Source organism: Spodoptera frugiperda, chromosome 25 (assembly GCF_023101765.2).
Source record: "Spodoptera frugiperda isolate SF20-4 chromosome 25, AGI-APGP_CSIRO_Sfru_2.0, whole genome shotgun sequence".
Classification (NCBI taxonomy): Eukaryota; Metazoa; Arthropoda; class Insecta; order Lepidoptera; family Noctuidae; genus Spodoptera; species Spodoptera frugiperda.
This window is the reverse complement of record NC_064236.1, coordinates 9662231-9687198: the sequence shown is the minus strand read 5'-3', so window position 1 is coordinate 9687198 and position 24968 is coordinate 9662231. Positions and strand designations below refer to the sequence as shown.

Genomic DNA, 24968 nt, shown 5'->3' with positions numbered 1-24968 from the left:
TGACGTAATCACGGCGATGGCGTGCCGTCGTCACCAATTCACCATTAACCAAAAACACGAGACTGTCGGCAGATTCGCAATCTATCTTCATTTAATTTTGTAGTAAATTAGTCCAAATCAAATCTGACCGGGCACTTAACCGCACACATTATTGTTTATTTGGATGGACATCAATTACAATAGATAGGAATACTGAAATAACTAGAAATAACTAGAAATAATGAATATGGGTCTGTAGTTTAGTTTTATAATAGTCTTGAAGATCATATAGTACAATAGGGATGATGACGAGGTATGAAAATTACAAGTCTATTTAGACCGCCAGTTAGATATTGGACACGTTTTTTTTTATTTTGTCATATAAAAACAATACTTAGATAAAACAAATCAAAGTTTAGGAGTGGGAGCATTTATGTATTTTTTACATATAAAACGCACCTAGGAGCGACGTCGATATTTTAAATCATTAGGTATATGATTATCTTCGAAAATATTTGTTTACGTAAGAAAATAACAAATACGTGTCTTTTTTTTTTTTTTTTTTTTTTTTCAGGGGGGAAAATCATCCAATGACTTCTCCCACCTTGGGCGAGGCGAGAGGGAGTGTCAGACTCTTACTGACTAAAAACCACCCCGTTCCTTCTCCTGCTTTTCGAGCCGGAGCCCCGGTAAACCCGCTAGGTAGTCCGCAGCTCCGGATCAGGCATCAGCCCTACTGGGCCCCATCTGTGGTGGTCTGATGGCTCTTTGAGGCGCGCGCGGAACGCTACGCGCCGTACGCACGGGTCTGGCTCTGTTCGGGCGGTGAGCTACCCTTACTCGCCGCCCGCAGGCCCGCACTTACGGTGGCCGGAGATCGTCCCGCGATCCCCGACGCCCGGAGTGTCTCTCGCGACGGCTGGGGCGTGAGGAGGTTTGTTCTCTCACGCGCCCCGCCTCCTCCTTAGCTAGCATGACTGCTTCGCAGAAAGAGGAGACGGCATCCCAGTCCCTCTCGCTCCGCACCATGGCCTGAACCAGTGCCGGGCGCGAGAGGTCGCCGTCGCCGACCACATCCCTGAGGACTTGGCGGTATTCAGCCCACGCAGGGCACACCGCCACCGTATGTTCTACCGTGTCCTCCGGGCGGTCCTCGCAGTGATGACACCCGGGCGTTTCCTCCCGCCCAATAAGGAACAGGAACCTACCGAAACTCCCATGTCCGGTAAGCACCTGCGTCAGGCGGTAGGTGAGGACGCCGTGGCGCCTCTCTAGCCACTCCTCAAAGAGGGGACTTACCGCTGCGATGACAGCGAGCCCAGCCCTCGGTTGCGACAGTCGTTGCTGCCATTCCGCCATGAAACAAATACGTGTCTAATGTGTTGAAATAAACTACAAGACGGACATGAAAATAAAAATGAGTCATCTACTCTATTTTAGTACCTACCTATGCATTAAACTGGATTAACTTTTCCAACATTTTCAATTATAATGATATAACCTAATATAATAACAGTCACAATACAATATCAACTAAACCTCGATTTGCTAGTGACTAAAACAATTAATGAAATACGAATACAATATTTGTATTGTATTGCTAAATGTAATCGTCATTACAATACGATACAATTTCATTATTTGCTGTCATTCACAAAAGCAATTAATTGCAAATCAACCGCGTTCAATTATTAATTGTCACATACACGAAATCATGTTTCCGTTTCAGTAATCAACCTCAGAGTAGCGGTAGACATGACAATAATTGTCATTAAACATAAGTACTGGGAATATATGTAAATATTAACTGTTGTCCGTGAAAAGTCATGCGTTACTCGATCTGCAACTCGATACGATCGCACTGCATTGCCAGGCAAACCGCGACTGCGGCTAGCATTGTTAAATACACGTATACAAACCTATTTGCCTGCTTTGTTTTGTGTTATTAATCCATTTCCTGCTTATATTAAACCTGCTTAGCGTTGGTGGGGGTTAATAAATATCTAGACAAGATCATAAAATAAATCATCTTCGAAGCTTTTAGTTAATAAGTGTAAGATAAAATGTAGCAACGTTAAAATAAAAAATATAGACTACGCGGTCAGTGATGTCGCTTTAAAAATCAAATTAAAAGCAATGAGCTTTTAAAATGTTAGCTTTCCATTGTAAACAAGCGAAATGGGTTCTATCGTCGGCGTCGGCGCGACACTGATTCAATTTAGAGTGACACTACGCAGGAAATTGCCTGCTCTCACGATCTTACCACGTCGCGAAATACTAACGACTTAGGGCGAAATAAGGTTTTCCCTAACGGGTCCCCATCTGAAAGCAATTTCTTGATAAAGTTCAAGTTATGAAACCGTACTTCATAGGCGTCGAACATTTTCGAATGAATTTCTTTAAGCGGTATTCTTGACGTTAGGAATACTACACACAAGACTACTATGTTTTCAGGGTAAGTTTAAACTGTATGAGCCTTAAAAATTCACATACATATATACACCACTGAATAATTGAGTGGCTTCGAAATATTTGCCAACTCAGGGTCATAAGCTGATGAATGCTCCTTTCGTTTGACACTGTCAATAACACTTTAGAAATGTGTCAATGTCAGATTAACAATGACAACAACAAAAAAAAAAACAAAGCGTCGCTGAAATATTTTAATTTGAGTTGAAAGCTTTCCTTTGTAAAATTATACTCGTACCGTATTTAAATAGACCAATGAAAAAGGAAAAAGACAAAGGTTCATAGAGAGTTCCAGAAAAACTAAAAATCATGTGGAAAAATGTTCAGATTCTATTTAAACGGCAAAGTTGCATTTTCCCCTTTCCAGTAGGTAATACTAATACATACTATTTACTTGCAATTTTGACCGTTTTTCAAGCTAACTGCACTGGACTAATAATGTGCGTAACGTAACTAACTTCCTCCGTACCTACTTTCTCGCGAAAGTTGACGTTGAGTTAAGGCAAACGCTCAATTCGCAGTATGACCGAGAAATTCAAATGAATGGTATGCTAATTGTGAACAATAGAATTATGTACGTATATTTTATGTCGCTGCATTTATTGAAAAGTATTAACGGGATTGTTTAATGTTATTTTAATTATAAAGAGCTTTACGTATGTTAAATAGGGAATGATTGTCAAAATGTGCCCATACAGCTGACATTAGGATGAGTCACTGCCCTGCCCGCTGCGGGCCGCTACTAGGGAGCGCCCTGGTCCCTCGCCCGCCGACGCCGCGCTGCTCTACACTAAGCCGAAAACAAATACATTATTATTCTTATTTATGTTATACGACTATACCATCACTACATCTGAATGACTAATATTATCTTAAAAATCAAAAGTGGTATTTAATTCCTCTCGGTAAATTGCAATTTTTCATAAAGAAAATTCGAATACTTGTTGTATTAATCTTACATTTTTCCGGAAGTAAGAAGTTCGTTTCAGTACCGCGACATAAGATTGCAGATCGATAAATTCTTAAAATCATTCTCATATTTTACTCTAATTGTGAGTACCATTGCTTAAGCATACCTAATATACATAATAGAAATCCGCTGTAAGACGTTCATTCACCTCGAGGGAGATGGTCGGGTGCGGTGAGGGGTGCGGCTCGCGGGGGGTGCCTCGCTCCCAGTATATGGCACCGAACCACGCGACGAGCTTCCGGCGCCCTGCTATGCCTTACGTATTAGATTGGAATAGGCACATTTTGTGGTCACAAAAATTATGGACATAAGTTCTGAAGATATGATAGGTCCAGATCGCATGTGGACAGAATTTGTTGGAAATCAAATATTATAAGCCTATTTTCTTTATAAACTTTTCCAAAGAAGGTAAAATCAATTTTCCTCCGCCAACGCAATGCCTCGTTAATGGTAAATACACCTGAAACTCGGCGTCTAATAACACGCACGCACTTACATTCTACGAATGCTAAGTTAGTTTAGCAGCTTTCCATTTTAGTTCGGAGAGCGTAATAGCTTTCGAGCGTAATAACTTCACATTAGTGATGTGTTGTGACAGCGGCGCCTCGCTTATCGATAGCCGAACAATAAAAGGTCAACCCTTGACCCAAGTGTCGACAATCGGAGCAATGCGTCCGCGCACTCTTCACCGGAAATGTTCCATTAAACGAGAGTTAAAACGTCAGCTTCGATGATGGATCACTAACTTCGCCATCACGCCGAACATCAGCAGTTAATTTCCGTTGTCATGTTACCATGCGAATACACTTATATATGTACATATAAATATACGGAATATATACTACGTAGACAGATACCGACGCCGGTAGTCATGCGGCGACTCATGCCTATGATTTAGGTAAGCTCACTCATTATTCATATTAAAATTATATAAACATGTAGGCCAACATTAGAATAAATACCATGGGTTGGAATTAATGTGATGTTTGTTGAAGTCACGACAAACAATGTATCTAAATAAGACAAATAAGTTTGGACTTTACAAACACGTTGTTTACTAAACGTCACTTCGGTTATATTAGACGAGAAAGCTTGAGCTGATGAGCTTTTGAAGTTTTCGTCTCTACTTAGACAAAAATAGTAAAATGAAATTTTTAACAGCGCTGTTGGTGTAATAAGGTGCCAATGAGATTTTTTGTAATCAGTGGTTGACAGAAATAGCTACTAATAGTAAGTTAAGACAAGTAATCTTCAATTTCGATAAACCCGTAACCATCGTAACGAGTTTCAGATAAGAACGTACGGTACACGGTACACGGTACAGTGTCGGTGTCGACTGGCATTAACTTCACTATATAGCGGAAAATTGAGGAAAGTCTCTAGAAGCAGAACCGTTCGTCGGTTTTCAGTTTCCGTCGTACACCGGAGTGCAGACTTGCAGAGTCCTCGGCGCTGCAGTAATGTCAAACAGCGACACAACACGTAGTCTTATCGTCAACGTGAGGCATGTTCGCTGCCGGAAGGGACTTCCGCCGCGCAAACCTCGGTAGTCGATGACTCACGCTACATTACCCGATCGCCACGCCGTCCATCAAAACGTTTAGCCCTATATTAGACAACACGCAAACATCATTATCTTTTCCTACAGAAAATATTATTTGTTTTCGATAACAAGCACCACAGTCTCTTTTACACACAAAGACAATAAGAACTAGTTTTGTAACTATGGACGGATGCACGCAAAAAAATCAATAAATTGTAAGCCCCTTGCTTTATGCGGAAGTTCCCAGAAGATGTATTTTTATAGGGTACTATTTATAGAAGGCGGCTCGCTCTTGCTGCTCGCAGAGCGCCTCATGCGTCGCGCGTCGAGAATGCAACGCATTCGCTTTGTCACTCACTCGTTTAGTCCTTTTACGATGGTGCTTCAAACAAATGGTACTCAACTTTAAATGAAAACGTTGCGTTTCTATGACTTTTACTTAAAAATAATTACATAAATAATTTTTCAAGATGAGTGCCTACGTAGCGATGGTTGTAAATAAATATAAATGTCCAACGTAGGTATTACTAATTGACGTGGCAATAAACACCTAAATCGGCTGAAGGGAAAGCTACTACACCTCAAACGAGTAAGAAGTAAGAACAAGCAGTGCAACACAAGTTATCACTTGGGTACAATTATAGTCGTGTTGATTATAAGGTTATCTTATTATTTACTCTAGTATCGCATAATTTGTAGATTTCTAAGCAATCTATATCAATTATAATAATGAATGCATGCGCGCCAGTTCGCGTCCCACGTTGCCCAAGGGCGTCGACCGTACAACGAGGCTAGCCAGATATTCCTCGAGAAGATAACAATGTCTATTTGGTGCCTATATTTACCTAAAGTAGCACAACGTTCACCGCACAGATAGTAACATATCAGTTCACCGTTACATGTACTATTATAATTATCGACAAGTCCGATGTTACGCAACTGGATCAACAAAACGGTTTAACGTTAATGAAGTGCGTGGTCAATCTGACCGTGCTTAATATCACTCATTAACTACCTGTAATGTATCACTGTATATGACTGTCTGGCTCTCATCAACTGCAGATTGTCTGGACTCGATAAAATTAATTAAAAAACAGTGAAATCAAAGTTGAGCTGGAAGTTGAGTGTCTGTCTGTCCACTTGAGACCGCGTGGTCGGTTGCCGGCGGTTCTATGCAAGCACTCCTCATTTTTGAGGAACTTTTGAGAACTAATAATTAAGTTATCAGTCGGTTAATGCTTCAGGGTTGGTGTTCCAATATACCTACATTTTCTTTTTATAACGTAATGCGATGTAGAACATATGGTGAGCTATTTTAGGAAGAAGTTTGAGAGCAATGTGTGGTATTGTGTCATTATTAGTCTAGTCACTCCTTATTAACCATCCTATATAAACATCTAAACATTCAACATCAGTTTGTCTCTTCTAGTTCTGTAGATATCGGAAAGTTGTCTCTTTGACGAACCTAGAGTATCGCTTCGAAGTGTGTTTTCCTCAGATTAAACAAATAACCGACAAAAGTAAATATGTTTACGTTCATTTCATCTGTGAGCAATTCTCTCCGTTTTGCTTACATAAAGAACGAGGAAACGTGCCGCTAAAAGAGTATTAAAATTACCAAAATAATGTTTCAATTCAATTTCGTTTGAGATGTTCTTTTATTTGGGCCACGAGTCTTTGGTTATTTTTGTCTGAGAATGGTGATAAAATTGTGCTTTTTAATTAATATGACTGTTTAACAGGATCAGAATGCTTTGTAGTAAGTGTTTCATATTCCTCGTTGACGAATGAATGCGGGTTCGGTTTGGACCCATTGAGAACAAACAGCGCAGTCAGTCGGAAAAGGGGTGTACTGTAAATGCATCTCTGTCTACTCGCTCTGGGGGACAAAGCTCTGATAATACGTACCTATTGTTCTACATATACATAATAATATGTGTATGTTAATATGTAGGTACTGCACCGTTATTCGAATTTTGTTTTGCTGGGTAGGTATATACCTAAGCAATAGAATCGTATTTGGTTACATAACAAACTCTTGTAAGTACCTCTGCCAACCCCTACAAATAGTAAGAGGCGTGATATTAACTGAACATTAAATGACTATTCCGCGATAACGTAACCAATACTAGTTTCCATTAGCTAATGCTGGGGTACCATTTAAACTGAAATTGCAATCGAGGATTAGGGCACTCTAATTAATTCCCTGCACTCGATGCATAGCCAATTTCAATTAAGAACACGTTTATGAACAAAACAATTTTCGTCAGATATCGTGATCAATCAATTCGATTGACGAAACGGAAAATCGATATCTCATTGGCGAATTTAATTTTCACTCGATACCGGAAGCGAAGTTTGAAATGAAATGATATGTTATGTTATGTTCATATCGATTTAATTTTGATTGAATCGATAGTGCGTACATGTAGCTTGTAAAGACCGGTTACGGAGTACATTTGCGAGAAGTGAGCGTACCTTTCGCAACACTTCGCAACACTTATCTACGGAAGTGCATTTATCTAGTGAGATCTAATAATTAAACTTGTCATTATTTTTGTTGTTAACACTGTTATTGGAACTGATAAACAGATTTCGTGAACGGTAAAGGAACTTGAGTTGATAATATATTACGTTCTTTATTTGTTTTCTACCACCTAGGTGGCAAACTTAGCTGGTACAAATAATTCAAGATGTGACTAAATGCCTGCCCGCCATGGCGTTTCGTGCTTGATTGGGTTGGTCAAAATATCGTTAGAGTTTTCAAATTCTTAGTAACATCACAGAATAAATAAAAAAGGATCCAATAGTGCCCAGTATATTATTATGTTTATACTTTCGTAGGCAAAACAAGCATTAAGTATAATTAATGAATAAACTGACTCATTAGTCACTCATTGCGGTTTTGTATATTAATATATCGCCCGAGTCAAGCAAAAATTTAATTATTGAAGACTATATAATGTATGAAACCGCTAAATACGTAATGGTAAAGGAAAATCGGGTCGCTTTGCAACTAAAATTAATTATTACTATGAGTAGGTACAACTGTAAAACAAAATAGATAGAAATTTTCACGTAGGAACAAGAGATATAATAATTATATTTACAACAGAACCTTTACATAATATTTTATTACTATAACAACCAAAAAATATTTATCTATATTTAATTATAACGTAAAAATATACCACTGATTTAGTCTGCCCAGGAATTGAGCACGAGTCTAATGAATACTCGCTTTTATCACATACGTAACAAGGCATAAATCAAGAAAAGTTTAATTAATAAAAGTAGTTAATGATTTGTCAACTTCCTTGTCCAGTCGAAAACAATTAAGTTCTATGTATGAACAATAAATAAATTAAACTAACGTATCAATGAATTAATGACAAATAGGTAGGTACACAGCATTATCTGTAGGTAAATACTAATATTATGAAGAGGAAACATTTGATCGTTTGTTTGTTTGCATTGAATAGGTCCCGAAACGTCTAGACCGATTAAAAATTCCTTTTGCGGATGGAAAGCTTACCTTATCATATATGATTGCTGTAACCAATCACACTAATATTATAAATGTAAAAGTTTATTTATTCAGCTGTTTGTCCGTCAAACACGCTGAAATTACTGAACGGATTTTGATGAGATTTATTTGGTAAACAGACAGCTGACTTGGTTGATAGGATATTTTAATCCCACGGAACGTGGACGAAGCCGCTGGCAGAAGCTAATAAAATATAGAAATATAATAGTTGATAACATATTATTACGCTTGGTCATTCTCTGTAAGGTAGGCAGAATTGCACTTACATTACTACAATCAAGGCATATCATGCCCCAGAGTGCCCCAAATAAAATTTAGATGATTAAGACCAAAGTAACAAATAAAACCAATTAAATAATTGTTCATTATGTAACAAACAAAGCATAACTGAATGGCACCAATAAACGCCTTTCAAATAAAACATTAAACTTCTAAACAAACAATTTGACGTAATCTATTGTTTGTGCCAATATCTAAGATTGTTTATCAATTAAAAACAAAACAACTACGGCAAAATGTTTCGCATTGTCCGCCAATTACGTAAGCCACTTAGATAGGAAACAATATTAATAACTTTAATGGAGAGAGCTGTAATAGCCATTTCATAACAGGATTCATTGAATAGCTTCCATTAATCAACCTGTCTTTATAATAATATGCATAAGTATTGTAAAAAGAGGTAACTACAAAAAGTCGAGTTTTCTTTCTTGGAAGCGAGAATAACCAGCTCTTCACATCAACAGCCTCTTCTCACACTGAGTAGCTTTGAGCACAGACAAAGACAAATCATATTTAGGCTAATATGAATACATATTAATACCTAGTAAACAAAAGATTTAAAGGTCCACAATTACAAACTCTCCTCTATAAAAATAACTAACATAATACATACTTCGTATTTCGTAAAAAACAAGTGTAGTCGTGCCTAAACTTAATCTTTAATGTTTAGTTACTTAACTAGAGTACGTATATAGCGACATTTACTATGCTCCTAAGTAGGTATGTATATCTTAATAAGGCTTTATTTTTCCTGTTCATGTAGGTACAAAGATTCTTTGAGTACCGTACCTATGTAGAAACCACATAGCGCCAAGCAGTTCCTGTCTACTAAGTTCTACTATATATTTATTTTTTCTAAACATTTTTCCTTACTTATCTATTGCACCATGCACACGGTAACCACTCGCTTATTAAATCGATATCCCGTTGAAGAGGGGACTGCTAACCATTGAGTTGTAAATATCTAAGTTTATGTAAATCCAAACTCACATTGTAATACACCTACAAAACTTTTTCTGAGAAAACACAATCGGAGCGGTCGTTCTTTTTGTATACAGGGTGGATTGATGATATGAGATTGTAGCGGGTTAATATTTCTTCACAGAAAGCTTCAATTAATATATGTACCGTACTACTTTCTGAAAAACATATTAGGACTTCGCAGAATACAAAAAGAGATTACGACCAATCAGCGTTATACCTAAGATTTACATAATATATAATCATTTAAATGACCTAACCTTACTAGTAATAAACAACACTTACACCTTCAGATAGAGTCATAGTAAGTACTATAATTCTACTATAATCACATAGAAGACGAAAAAGAATCCATTCAAAATGGCATCCTGTATAGTAAGATGGTTGCGGAGAGCGAAGCTATGTGGGCAGTAGTGCACCGAGGTAAACGTGGGCGGACTCGCTCCTCCGGCCTGCAGAAGGGTGACGGAGGCGCCAATGGACTTTGACTTAACAGAAAGTTAAACGACAAGCACAAGCGCCATTTATCCCGCTAGATCGGCTTAGAGCCAGATATCCCGCGACCGCCGACGGCCGGCCTTATCCGATTCTATCCAGTTCTGCGACACCTTCCAACTTCCAACATTCTTTTATAAAATTCTCATTTTATAAAAGAATGCTGCTCCGTTTGGACATTGTTTATCTTTCATATTCTAGATTGTATTTCATATTACAGACATATAAGCGATCCCATTTTATTTCTACTATACGTACCCATTGTTAGTTCAAATAAATGAAATCGAAATTAGTTTGCTGACAGCGACTATAGGCAGCAAAAAAAGTTAATAGAACATTATTAAATTTTATTGTTGATCCTTGCTTTTTTTACAAGCGAATGTTTTTAATAAAAAGTATCGTCAAGGTTATTGGAATTCGAAAGTTTAGTCAAATGAAACTACCCGGTCACTGTGACTTGCAGTAGTCTAAAAACTCAGAGTATTATTTCTTTTGCATGTAGAGGTAAATCATTGGATGGAACCAATCTTAATAAATCCTCTTTATGAGCCTCTCTATTCCATTGTATTGCAAGTACAGCACATCTGACCTTTACAATTTTATCACTTAAGTATGTGCATGCAATAAGTATGTATTATTAAATTGACATTGGTTGGTGAGAGTTGGTACAACGTATACTTTTTGATGATTTTCTACATTAGCAGTGACTTGCAAGACTCATCATCACATGACACAGTTTTAAAATATGTACAGATAGACCTATGTCACGTACGAATTGAATAATCCAGATATTATTTACACTTTCTAGCTGTTTTATATATTTTTTACGTTATCGTTCATTGAAGTTCAGATTTATCGTGGTATGATCTAAAAGCAAAATCACCTTAACAGCAAAATTAACAAAATCACTTACTACCGTACTCAGAGAAATTTAATGTATTGGTTATTAACAATTTGTTCTGAAAACAATTGCAAAGGACAGGGTTGAGTAACGATTAAATGACTCTGAGTACGGCAATAAATAATATCATAACAAAATTAAGTCACATAATACACACGAACAAGTTTGTCACAACAAATTATGTGTAATATCACGTCTAATGAGAAAGCCAGAGCTTATCTTAGCATTGAACAATATGAAACTTGATTAACTTAATATAAGCTAGAACAAAATAGGACGCGTGATAGGGCATAATTATGACTATGCTAATACATAATCCTATACCGAGTACAGCTTATTGTATAGACTAATTAATTCTTTCAACATATAAAATGGCTACTTAAATTGTCTACGCACATAGATAATTATGCTTGTATCTATAAGAGAACAATATAGTCCCGAAATAATTTTGAGACAAAGAATATAATCAGTCATGCAAGGCTGGGTCCGATGGCAATCAACTGCATCGAGACGTGCCAGTGGACGTCGGACACCATTCCTAGCCTGCCGTTCGCTCAAAAAATTTACTCACGTCGTGAACCATCCATGTTATGTGCGCGAAAACCAAGATAGGAGGAGCTCAGTTTGCAAACATGCTTTATCACGATCTAGCATTGTGTCGTGTCTCCTCGATAAATACTATTGATGGTAACAGCAAAGACTATATGAGACTAAAGACGTATTCCGTAAATTTTGTATACCAGTAGCCAATTAGCCAATTTATACAAGAAGAAAAATATAAATTTTCTAATTAATCATTCTACAAAATAAGCTATTAGCAAAACGTTGAAATGCAGCAAATTATTTAGACTTCACAAGCACAACCTGCAAAATGTTATTCAGTTTTTATTTTTAACAAAAAAATATAGCCACGGGCTGCGCACTTTGCGGATGAAAATAAAATGAAAACATCGTAATAGCAAGCATTTTCGCTCACTGGGAACTTTGAGCAAAGCATTTTACAGGCGTGTAAATATTTAACGCAAGTCTTGCTTTACTTAGTCCAGTTAAAATCGCTCAAAGCTTGAGGAAATCACATCGTTACTAATTAAGATTAAACAGTGCTCAAGTCAACTTTAACGCTGCTTTTAGCACTAAGTAAATGCAATCTACTTTTACAATTAATGCGGAAAGATAAGTAGAAATGCCAGTGTAATACTACTGAGTACGGGAAAATGTGTCAGAAATATAAGTATTACAAAGCATTAACGTTTTGCTTAAAACATCTATTTCAGTAGTTATCTGGTCACTCCTGAATATCTTGATTTGGACTCATTATTTTTAACTAATAAATGGACTTCACTTAAGTAGGTAATTCATTATTATAAATTATTTATTTATCATACTATACAAAACATCAACTATTATTCGATAATAAAACCCATCTATCGATAAATTAGATACGCAAAGATGATACCTATCTGTAGAGTATCTGTGTAATTGTAAGATCAAATATTTGCTCCGTCCCAAATACGTTACGGTTATAATGTTGTTAAAATGTTAGCGATTCAATTGGTTAGTGACACTGGCGCCTGCCGCCTGCATCAGTTTGCTGATGTGCTCACTCGCGCCGCGTTGAGTGGGTTCGCCGTACCGCCAGCTTGCGTGTGGTCGCATGTAATAAAATAATTTATCTATGCCGCTCTACGCCGTCGCCATGTCGACAGAGCACTGCATTCCGCCAATGACACGTCCAAATATTGAAAGAATCTGCTCTTTCGATTCGCACGCCCTCGATTCCCTTACTCGGCCCCACTATATGGCAATGCAGATGAAAACGTCGATATTATCATAACAATATCGCTCGAGTCTCTCTGTACACACGCGAAGTATATTTTGAATGTGTTAATACATTAAAGACCCTAACTAAAATATATATTATTCAATGTTCTTTTTACGTAATTGTTCGAGAACCACAAACTCACTAACTACCTGCTAACAATCTTATCTTATTACACTTTTACTTCTGCAAAAAAGGCAAAATTAACCAGTCAAAATAACTTTCGAATGCATTTTGTGAACATAATATGTTTCTATTTACTCTTTAAGAGAAAATAAAACATGCTTAACAAAATTTGAAAAGTAACAAAATAATACGTCTTTGTAAATTACCAATTAGATTGAATAAACTACGGTGTGACAAAACGACAGGACAGTTCGTGCCGGACATACATTCATGTCATGTCAGTATCTACGGAGTCTATATTAATTAATACACACTGAAGTCTAAACAAAGCCCTCAATTAAACCACAGCGCTTACAATTTCGTTGGAACTACTGAACTGTTTCAATACTGCCTGCCATAAAATTGTTTGTAAAATTATACCCTTTACATTATTAGTGTTGTATCCGGTTAAGATTTAGGTGCAGTGCCCGGGCGACCGCCTGCCTAACGAGCACTAAGGACAGGACGACTTGTTCCGGACATATCGAGATCGAATATGAGCAGCCTGATGTCATACAATCCTGTTACTCGACATTGGTAGAATACAAATCCCCAGCTATAATAATAATATAAGTTATTGCAGTTAGCTTCGTTCAGGTCGTGGTGCTTTCCGAACTGTTATTAAAACGCTGCGCAATATGCAGCGCACGCGCCGCACTCCTGGGACATCCTTCCGGCGTTGTGTTTCGGCGCCCAACAATCAGTCAGAACGTGCCTAGACTGGTGTACGCTGCTCCAGTCTCTAATAATATATTGTCACATATGTCATCGCGTGTACTAACTGTCGGGAGACGGAAAGAAATACTCGCACGCTTGTATCAGTCCGTTAGTTAACTATGACGATTTTATGTCAATGCAATGGCCTGTCCATTGCAATTAACCACTGCAATAAGGTAATATCGATTGCGCAATTCAAGTCGTGCTTATAAAACGAGCTGAGTATCAATTATATGTGTAAAGCGAGATAAGTTTCCCATACAAATGATGCGCCGGCGCCTGCGTTTACAACGACGACATTAGTTTTTACTTTATTGTGATAATCGCGAGCGCTCGGTCTCAATTGATTCATCGAGCTAGTATTCGTTACAAGGACGACTCACACGAAATAATCGTGTAACAACTTTAATTATGTACCGGGTTCATCTGCACGCCAACGCGGGCGCCGGGCCTCCGTAAATTGTCCTCGAGAAACTATAAGAATGGGTTTAAGTGCAGAACGCGCTCGACGTATATATTTCCCAAGACCTGACCATCTTACGAGTAAAGGAAAAATAAAGGCTCTTAGAATGTAATGTAATGTAATAATGACACTTAAGATTCATACAACGTGCAGACTCCAGGTATATTCGCGTAGTAACAATGTAATCATAATCTTGTGTCATTCGTTTCTTTTTGGTTGCATCTGCAATCTCTTGGATCACCCTTTATATTTATACTGTAAGTGAGCAGTAATTTGGCAATGTAAGTGCTGTTTTGGTTATGTTGTGAGGACATAATATGTGGGGGACGGACACGCGCCTCGCTCAGTTTTCTACGCCGCATTTCGAAATTTAACGGGCCGCGTCTGCCCCGCCTGCCGGTCTGTTGAAGTACCAAAATATGTCACTTAATGAATAACAAGTATCGTCATTAAAAATATTTCCAGAACACGTATGAAGCACCAGTTTTAAAAGTTTTGTCTCTTTATTACCTCCCACGTTATAGTACTTCTCAGTAAAACTAGATGTAAAGGTCGACCATACGCTAGAGGTAACTCAACTACAAAAGTCGTCTTAATCGCTTACGAAATAAAGTTGGTGTCGAGGTCATAATGATGAACGTTGGCTACAAAACATCGGCTGAAAGAACGCAACGAACCTCAGAACAACGTACAAATAAAACAATCAATTATTGTTTTACTTTTAATTCTGTTTTCAGCCATTCCAATACCTTATTGAGAGAAGAGAAACTGGTTAAGAGTTTGTTTATATTGATTCGCGTGGACGGACGGCACGTTAATATTATACACGGTCCGCCGCAGTCCAGTTAGCGTTGATGACAAATAAATTGGCTGCATTCTGCTTGTCATAGTATTACCAAACATCGAGATGTAACAGGTAAGAGCCAAACAAACGCATTACTCAGAGCTAGGCGTGTGCGAACAAGATCACGTCACCATTATTTACACTCAATGATATCAACATAAATAGAGTAAATGCCGTAATATTTCTAAGAACAATCACTATTATTAGAAGTAAATTGTTAACTGCAACAGCCACACAAAGCGCAGTCGTGTGCTCTCGAAGGTTGTATTCGTGGTTGTCATTTCCAAGAAACATTATCGTGATCAAATCTTCTATAAACAGTTGCAACGTTCTGTTGCTATAATAAAAGTGAACAGTTTTTATTACGTTTTATAAACGAGTTTAATGTATTGTGTCACAGAAATCAAGTTAGAGGATTGAGCACCTTCCCCAGTAGTGTCTTATTCAATCGAAATTTCTATGCACGTGAGTTGATTGTAATAGTAAATAATGTAATTTCAAGTAAATGTTATAGGTAAACAGTTTTAATTTGAAAAAACTAATTACATACTCAACATTACATCATCCTATTATTATTAACTGGAAGAGAATCCCTGTAGGATTAATTTAACCGTCATATTGTGTTATCCAGTATATTTAGGTACATTAATTAGAATAGAATTAAATAACAGAATAATTATCTTACTTAAAGGAAGGAACTTAAAGTTTGTTTTTCTACCGACATACCTTAATAAATTTTTGAGAGTACCTAATTATACGTACAACATGTAATATCACTAACTTTTATTTAGGTACTATGGCAACCAAGACTCATAACAAACTTTTGTATTCAAACGAAAATAAAATTCCAGTTTTTCTTATGAAGTACAGAACTGTCCTTATCGGTTACGGTATACGAGTATGAGTGGTCCCGGCTAGTATAATGCAAATAAAGGTGTGATCAGAATTTATGTTGCACGTTATACCGCGCGCATAATACGATGTAACATGCGATTATATTACGTAATCCCTTATCGCAAAATACTAAGTTTTCATGAAACAGTTCGTTGTAATTGACTAAAGTTACTAAGTAATAAGTGGGTCGTTGTACTGTATGCTTTGCACATTTTGTTTACGCAAATAATTCTTGAAGGTTTTTTGACAGATGTTTATGTGGATCTCGTTCACATCCTTATTGTAGTTAACTTGACCCAGTTTTGAATTTGCACGTTTTCTGCCACGACTATACTTAGTATGTTACTAAAATCTAGATGTGTCTTCCTGTGTACAAGTTTTTATATTCAATTTAAGCGAGCACTGTATATTTATCGGTGTGTAGCTACTAACTGACCCTAAGATAATATTCTTATCACTACCACGAATCCATTACTAACAGCAAACAAGTAATCAGACCGTTATGAATATTAATTTCCAAGTGTAATTTATCTTTAAAGCAGTTCTTTACTTGGTTGGTCTTATTTCAAAAACAGACAGCGCATTTCGTAAATTGTGGGCGGAAATATGTAGATAACCTACGCATTTCTCGATTACGAAGTAAATAAAACATAGTGCCTAAACTATCTGTCGCTTATGGCTATGTTGTAAGACTCCTACGTAGCGACCGAGGTGTCGATACCCGATAACACCGCTGCCTATCACCTATCGAGCACATGAAGATAGACTGCCCTGATTCCTGATAGGTTCGGTAAACAGTAGCGAAGCATTTCTTAGAGTCGCTGCTTAAGTGGTGGGACAACTCCGTTTTCTAACTAAACTCGGTTAAGTTAGATGTAAGCGGAATGACTTATTGTTATTTTTCTAAACAAGTTACTCTAGTTTTAACTAGTTTATTCGAGGCCTTCTTCCAATTCTTTCCAGAAATGATACATGTTATATAAGAATGCGTATCTAATAATGAAATAGAAATAAACCACTAACTTTAAAGTCTTTAAAACTATAAATGAAACATTTTGAAAAGGATTTTATACAACCACGTGTGGGATTTCAACCGCAATCGAACGTATCACTACATACAAAGTTGGTGTGTACGGTTGAAAAGGCACCCTGAGCATTACATATTGGATTAAACTCAACGGTGTGTAATCCACGTTGCCAATATCGATGACGAAGTTTCGCGACTGTTCAACTGCGATAACTTTACCATCTGATGTGAGCACAGGCGAGTTATTAATTACTACACAAAATAGTATCTACTTTCGATTAACTGACTTCCATTCCGATTATCAGATATTTACTAGCAATGTACCTACATGACACATAGACACATCACTCACGTCCGTACATACACGTATGCGCTGGTCAGGTAAACTTTTATTCCGTGAACACAGTTTTACGTCGAAACTAAAAAAAAACGTATATTTTAATGTCCCAAAACCGGGAATCAAATCGTCGCACTGAATATTTAAAACGTCGAAATAAATATTTAAGAGGTATTGATAAAATCCTCACGTTTCTGAACTTTTTAGACTGAACGTTTAAGTAGGTCATTGGTGTAGTATTTATACGTAGGTAAGGAGTTCGTTGGCGTGGCTCGTGAGGTCTGTGGAAGTGTCCTCAGCGTCCATGACACACCAGCTCTATTGTCTGATATCTCTCACTAACGACCCACGCTCACGAATGTCGTTAACGTAACACAATTTGTTAATACTGTGGGCGCACTCACTCATATTTGGAAACCCACAACATTTCTTTTTACTGCTTTCTGTAAACGTGGTTACCGTTTTATTATACTTAGCATAGTTACAACAATTTTAAGGCAGTGTTCTCATAATAGTAAAGTATTGTCTTAAAGCAATGATTTCATCATTTCATTAAATTGTATGGCCGAATCCCACCTTCAATTCAACAAGGAACGAATCAGTTTAGTTCTGCATTTACCTATAAACCGTTCACAACAGAGTCAAAAAAACACTATCCTAAAATTAATTTGCACTATGTTTAGAGAAGGATATAATATTCTGTCTCAATTCTGGTTTTAGACAAGGAACATACGTAATTGTTGTCTAAACCTCGTGCGTATACTGTGGCATAATTTGGCAGTTTCAGTAGGTAGTGAATTTATGCACAAATTTACATATACGCGGGCACAGGTTGTGTAGGCCTGGCATTTCCGTCGAGCAAAATGACCTCGAATCTATTGTAACCGGCAAGGCAGCTCTAATAGACAAGTCCTGATTATGAAGAATAAAAACAGTAATCCTAAGCTGTAGTACATTTTATCTCTTATTGTACTGAAGCGGACATCCATATCAAATGATAGTTTAGTAAACGGATCCTGCACTGTTTTTCGACCTTCAGAATAACCACACAATAACATTTATCTCTGTCGCAATTTTATTATCACAAGTACTTATCCTGGCGCGGACGATAGCATAGGATTTAAACATTTTGTTGGATTTTTTAAGTTTTATGAGAGTCTTGTTTGCGTTTGCCGCGCAAGAATGGATTTATTCAATGAGATAATATTGCAGTATTATAGTACTATCTTCTATCCGACACTTATTTTGTTAGTTAGTTACGGCCAGGTCTCCTTTATGTGTGTTTTCTCAGCTTTAGAATAAATATTTACTTTTGCGACATTAACTGCCACACTCCGAGAAATTTTAAGATTACTTAAACTATTCCTTAGTAACGATTTTGTATCGAAAACTTATTGCTAAGGACTGGTTTTAAGTAACTATTAAATTACTCTGAATGCGGCGGTTATCTGTATTTTTCACCATGAGACCATTATAATATCGAGAAATAAGGAGTGAGTTGTCAATATCAGTAGTAGAGCACACACTGAAGAAAATTGAATCGGAAATTAATTTATAAACCCTCTCTTTACTGCTTGTTTCACTCATCCGATGTATGTTCCGGGGCACAGAGCCAGACGCGCTAGAGAACAATCAACCGTTGAAACAGACAAGCTGTCAAAGGCAGGTAAACGCCGGCTTCCCTATACATTCGCTACCGGTTCGAGATGTACGGAATATCCATCTGCAGTTTGACAGAAAACTAATCATAACATGCTTTGTTGCTTGTCAAAAGGATACGAGAGTTTCGGAGAACACAGACCTATTCAATAGCACAGCCTTTTGTTTTAACCAGTACGCACAGACGTACTTACACTACCTATGTATTATACCTATACACCTCCCATCATCTATACTTAGTGTATCCCTCTTTTCACGGAATATAAAACAGTGATTTGTATTTCAAAGTGAAATTGTTTTAATTCTAGTTACATTAATAAGAATATCATATCACGGTCACTTTGATTAACCGCTTTCCCTTAATTGAATCAGCTATAAAATACGTCTTTTTTGTTTCCTATTTTCATTACTTTGTAAATATACCTAACTGGAGGAAAAATATCTAATTAAAGTGTCATCCGTAGTACTTGACATAAATGTAAAAATGATTTATTCATTATCCATACTGTTATTACAGAAAATATCCGAATCAAATCAATGGCAAAATAAAACATTTCAACAATTATAATGTATTTAAGTAAATATGCAGTTAAAAATTGCGGTCAACTTTGACGTTTCTTGCACTAGATCAAAAACTGGTCTGAGGTTGTGGATGTTTATTCGAGTTCCCCTTATGGTGTTGTCCGCTTGTTTTGCCATGACACGGAGCACAAGCGTGTTTTTATTCATTTTAGACTAAGCTAAGCCAGTGGGCTCACTTTCTGTTCCCACGTTGCCTTTTTTCTGCTTTAGAAGGTATAACCATCACTACAATTGAAGCTTTGTAGTCCTTTTGAAAACCATTTAATAACTTTTTACTCGCTGAAAGCACAAAGCCTCCGTTGTTTTCCGTCTGTGGCAAACTACGGGCTAACTGTTGATAGTTTTTACACTAGTCGTAAAAGGTTTTCCTAATCCAATGCGCTTGTTAGTGTCGGGCTTTTAAAGTATTAACGGAATGTATTTTTGTTTTGTTACAGATACTGCGTAATTTGAAAATGCAGCTGCGATAGACCAATAAAAGCGGGTAAGTAAATACTATTATTTGTTTCTATTTTTTCATTTATGTCTTTTAATATAACTTTTGCTACGAAGCAAAAAAATTCGTTTTATAAATTACGTAATTAGGTAACTGAGGTTTTTAATATATTCCTTTAGCTCAATAACTTCTTGAAATTGAGGTAGGTGGCAGGTGTGTAATTACGGCAACAGTACAAGTTGACCCAAAAGGTAAATTAAAACGTAATAAATACAGATGCCAGCCAGCGCATTCAAGATTTTGCCGTCCACGTGTTCTCGAATAACAGCAGTAGTCAATTAGGATTCAGAAATAAGCACGAGAAAGTCCAGTTAATCACACATTAAAGGTATTTGTAAGTCCAATTAGGACACGAGCTTGTGTGTGCAGTGGGAATCTGAAATGTATACGAAGCCATTTGGGTGTAACGAGACGTACGCTTCGGTGGGGGACAGAAACTCTAAAAGCCTCCCCTGAAAGGATAACTGTGAAGTGTGATAACATTTAGCTTTGGTCAAAATACATCGACATTTTTTGTTTACAATCTGTTTGTGCTCCGACGCCGTCGTTTTGCTCGCACAGTTTATTCAACGCCCTTTATTTTTCGCGTCAGTATCGAACTATAGAGCGAATGACGCGAATGAATCACAATATGGAAAATAACTCTATCCGTAGTCGGTACCAATTCCTGCTCTAAGATTTTGATTTTTCAAATAAATGCCACATGCTGGATACGAATTGTGTGAATTTACAATAATGTAATGGATTTTTATGTTTTCAATAAGTAGGTAAGTGTTTTTCCTTGTCACTTGTTTGTACAAAATTTATCTACGTGAAAGTAATGAGCAATGACGTAGCCAACCCTCACTCATAAACTTTAATCCTTCATATTTATGTTAAAATATTTTATTTAGGAAATGAATAAGTAGACTAAATGCATGCGTAATAATCCTTTTCGTACCCTTAAACCATTTCGTTATCCCTATTAGCAAAAAAATATCATAATTATCTTTTAGAAAGCGCTCATGCGTTTTATAATAATAGTTCGACTTATTAGAAATCGGATACCAACGTGTAGCATGTAGCGCAAATCTTGTGGACATGTTAGATGGTCATTATGTCCAGCGGCATCTTGACAGCGTAATAAACATAATACGTCTATGATGTCAACAGGCCTTATAATAAAGCTATGAATACATAAATTCTCCTTGACAATAATTACCTCTACTGGACTAAACAACATTCTCTACCATGAATAAAAATAATATAGTTTAACGTTAAAAGTAACGCAGCAGCCTCTAACAAAGTAAATCTTCCTGCATATACAACAAGACACTATTTCGTCATGTGGATCTGTTTGCTCTCGGTTTTGTTTTTTCAAGTATCGTTTAGGCCGACTAACGCGCATGAGTGCCGAAATTAACATAGTCATTACTGTCAGCCATATTTACTTTCTATAATGCTTGGTATTAGTGATGAGTATCGCGCCGATATGTCATGCGTCGTTGTGTGCTTAACTGTGCAAGCGCAACAGCCGTTTGCATCTCACTGCATTAGTCGGCTAACGGTACATTGCCCTTTTTGGGATCGATCGTCCATTTGATTTACTAAGTTAGTAAACTTTACGTCCATGCCCATATGTGTTACATTGTACCTTGACAGTCGTGAATCCCGGACCCTACTCACTGGAGGTCGACAATTCCCAATTTAGTGGTTTGGAAAGCACTATTCATATTCTATGAATACAATGTTGATACAACAATCGACTTTAATTTTGACTAATAATAATATGCAAACAAATCAAGCAGAATCGAGAAGTCGCACTTGGTGGCCATCATTGTCTTGCAATAAAAGAGTCAGTCCGTCGTACGATTTGATGCGTTATGCAAACAGAAGGGAGAATCTGTTTCAGTGAGAACTCCGCCATCCGGTCTAAATATAACCGGGCGGAGACAGCTGGCGGGGCGGGGGTGGCGGCCACGGCGCGGGGCGCAGGACGTCGACCCGATCAACCCAGACCTTGTGCGCATTGCCGGAAGGAACGATGCGATGCCACCAAATTTGCACCATCGTCCTGTCTTACATAGTGTTTGTCGCCGCTCCCAGCTCCGGTGGGAGAACAAGCGGTAGCAGCCAGCCGCCGCACAGCTCCTGGTTCCCACCGCGACGCACTTGCAACAAATTGATGCCACTTATTTGACCTCGATTCTCTTTAGCGATTGTTATATAACATTCAATTGGCAAGATTTGCTCTGTGACGCAGGATGTGAATTCACTTAATAGCCAGCTGACCAGGATAAACCAATTGAACAATATGCGCAGATACCCTTGCTGGCGGGCGACTAGAATGTACCGAAGTGTAATACTCGCTATGGATAGGAAATAATTGTGCATTGGTGTGAGTACACGCCAAAACGTGGATTACGTTCACATGACGTTACAAAATCCATTTGCAGGTCAATAGCACCGCCAGTTGAAGGTCTTGGCCGCCACCTCCTCGCACCGCGCTCCTTCTCCTGCGACCATCACCCTCCACCTCGTTGTTGCCACGTGAATAATAAACGTAAAATCACATTGTGAATTCCCTCGACACGTTTTAAAATAAAAACTACCTAAGTGAGTAATTAATGACATTTTTATAATGTATAATTTGTCGTCGTAATGGCGCCTTTTCCTATACCTAAGGTCTATCTCTCTCCTACAAGAATATTCCTGTCACTACATGTTAAAAAAGGCTTATTGTGCACAAAGTCAAAGTCAAAGTCAAAGCATTTATTTCAATTAATCCTAAATAAGGCACTTTTGAAACGTCAAATTGAATTGTCCGTCAGTCTGTCTGTCAGTGAAGCTAGGCGCTCGTTCCAAAGTGTAGCTTCGAATGGAGAAGAACGAGCAAGAAACTCCATCGTTACTCTTTTAAAAAAGAAGTTTTTTACAATTTCTCTGATACACTATTTATCTATTGTATATATATATGTAGGAACAATGTAACTACAATACGTCAAAACTAACGGGACAATAAAACCAATTTGTAAAGAAAATAAAATAGCGGGTTATTTCAAACATAGTGCCCACATATGTACACTTACAATTTTGAAATAATGCTTCTATACAAATAATAATAATATATAATTTAATCTTTCACATAAAAAAAAATATCTGCTTGATGCCACAGGATCCCTAGACTGCATTGGAATAAATTAATACTTTAAGTTAACGTGTAACTAGTGATCGTATTTGAGCATTGTCTAGTGTGAGCGAGTGTCCAGTGGAGCCGGACCAACATGCTGCCACGCATTTTTATCCTCAATATAATCTGACAGTTTATAATATGCCTGTTTACACAGTTCACGCTTTATACAAGATTTAAATTTTTTCTCGTTCAGATTCAGTATGGTAGTTGGCAGTTTATTATAACATTTAACACAAAAACCCATGAAGGATTTCTGCACTTTGGACAATCGGAATTGCGGTATAGCCAACTTATTTTTACCTCTCGTATTAAAATTGTGTCTGTCGCTTCTTTTTTCAAACAATTGTTGATTTTTTCTTACGTACATAATATTTTCGTAAATGAATTGAGAAGGCACTGTAAGAATATTTATAGTTTTAAAAAGTTCTCTCAAAGATTCACGACGGGGCAAGTTATATATTGCTCGAATAGCTCGCTTTTGCAAAATAAAAATTGATTCTACATCCGCGGCCCGACCCCACAGCAAAATGCCGTAAGACATTATGCTGTGGAAATAGCTAAAATAAACAAGCCTTGCTGTATTTACATCCGTTAGCTGCCTAATTTGTCTGACTGCATAAGCAGCGGAGCTTAGTCTCCCCGAAAGTGCTTTTATGTTTTGTGCAAAGACGACAGACTTCATCCTAAGAATCTTAGACTTTATGAAAAGAAGCTTTTTCAATCTTAAAATGTTACGTAAAGACTTGAGTTTCATCTCACGGTAATAAGAAGCCTTACAGGAAAAAATGAGCAAATAGGAAAGTAGTGAGGCAGACGAAGCCGGAGTTTACGGAGACGGTTCAAAGTAACGATTGATTTTTCCCCTCGTAAAAACATTTTCAGGTCTTAAAATACCCTGCATAATCTCGGCAAGACGTGGCTAATAAATTAGATGGAAATTGAAACCGTCAAAGTGTCAGCGTCGGGACTATTTGCAGATAAACTTTTGTGCACGTTGCATCCGAACCCGTGATAACTATATTTGAAGTAACTCGAATAGTAGACGTTTCAATCATAAATAGAACAGTGTTTGGATAAATCCGCGATGATTAATGGAAATAATGTATGAATATAACAAAAGGTGTGTCTTTAATATTTAGGCACATAAGTATTTATTTCACTCAATAAATATTTTTCTAAAAGTTCTCACCCCACAAAGTCTTCACACGAAATAAGCTAGTTTGATTTAACATTCATACAATGTTATATGAAATAACACAGAAATGAGCATAAAATTTGATTCAAAGCCCAAAACCTTGTCGATAGATACTTAATACAAATCGAGACGAGATACATGATACCTACGTATCGTGGGCAAAGTAAAATTATAGATAACACTTCTACCAACTATAAATCTATAGAGAAACAGCATTCAATTATGAGGTGTGAATCCACTTCAGCTCGATTTGCCTTGTGTCCAGCGTCTGCTGAAGCCTTTTGTGTTTATAATCCATTACCTAAAGTCTATACCGTATTAAGCGTAGCGACCACCATACGCATTCCTCCTTTGTCCTGTCTAATTGGTCTATCTATAGGTCAGGTGTCGGTCTCACCGCACGACCCGGCATTAGATGGGGCAGCTTAATCATA

The 24968-nt window shown here is 37.4% G+C and overlaps 1 protein-coding gene across 2 annotated transcripts in view; it reads left to right on the top strand.

Moving 5' to 3' along the window:
* Nucleotides 1–24968, top strand: part of LOC118267900 (amyloid beta A4 precursor protein-binding family B member 1-interacting protein) — a 59461-nt gene that overhangs the window by 6821 nt on the left and 27672 nt on the right. The window contains exon 2 of one of the 2 annotated variants that reach the window (XM_035582254.2): nt 20109–20155. The gene's annotated coding sequence lies outside the window, so the exon portion shown is untranslated. Of the gene's footprint in view, nt 1–20108; nt 20160–24968 lie in introns of both variants that reach the window. The other variant, XM_035582377.2, reaches the window with a different exon arrangement.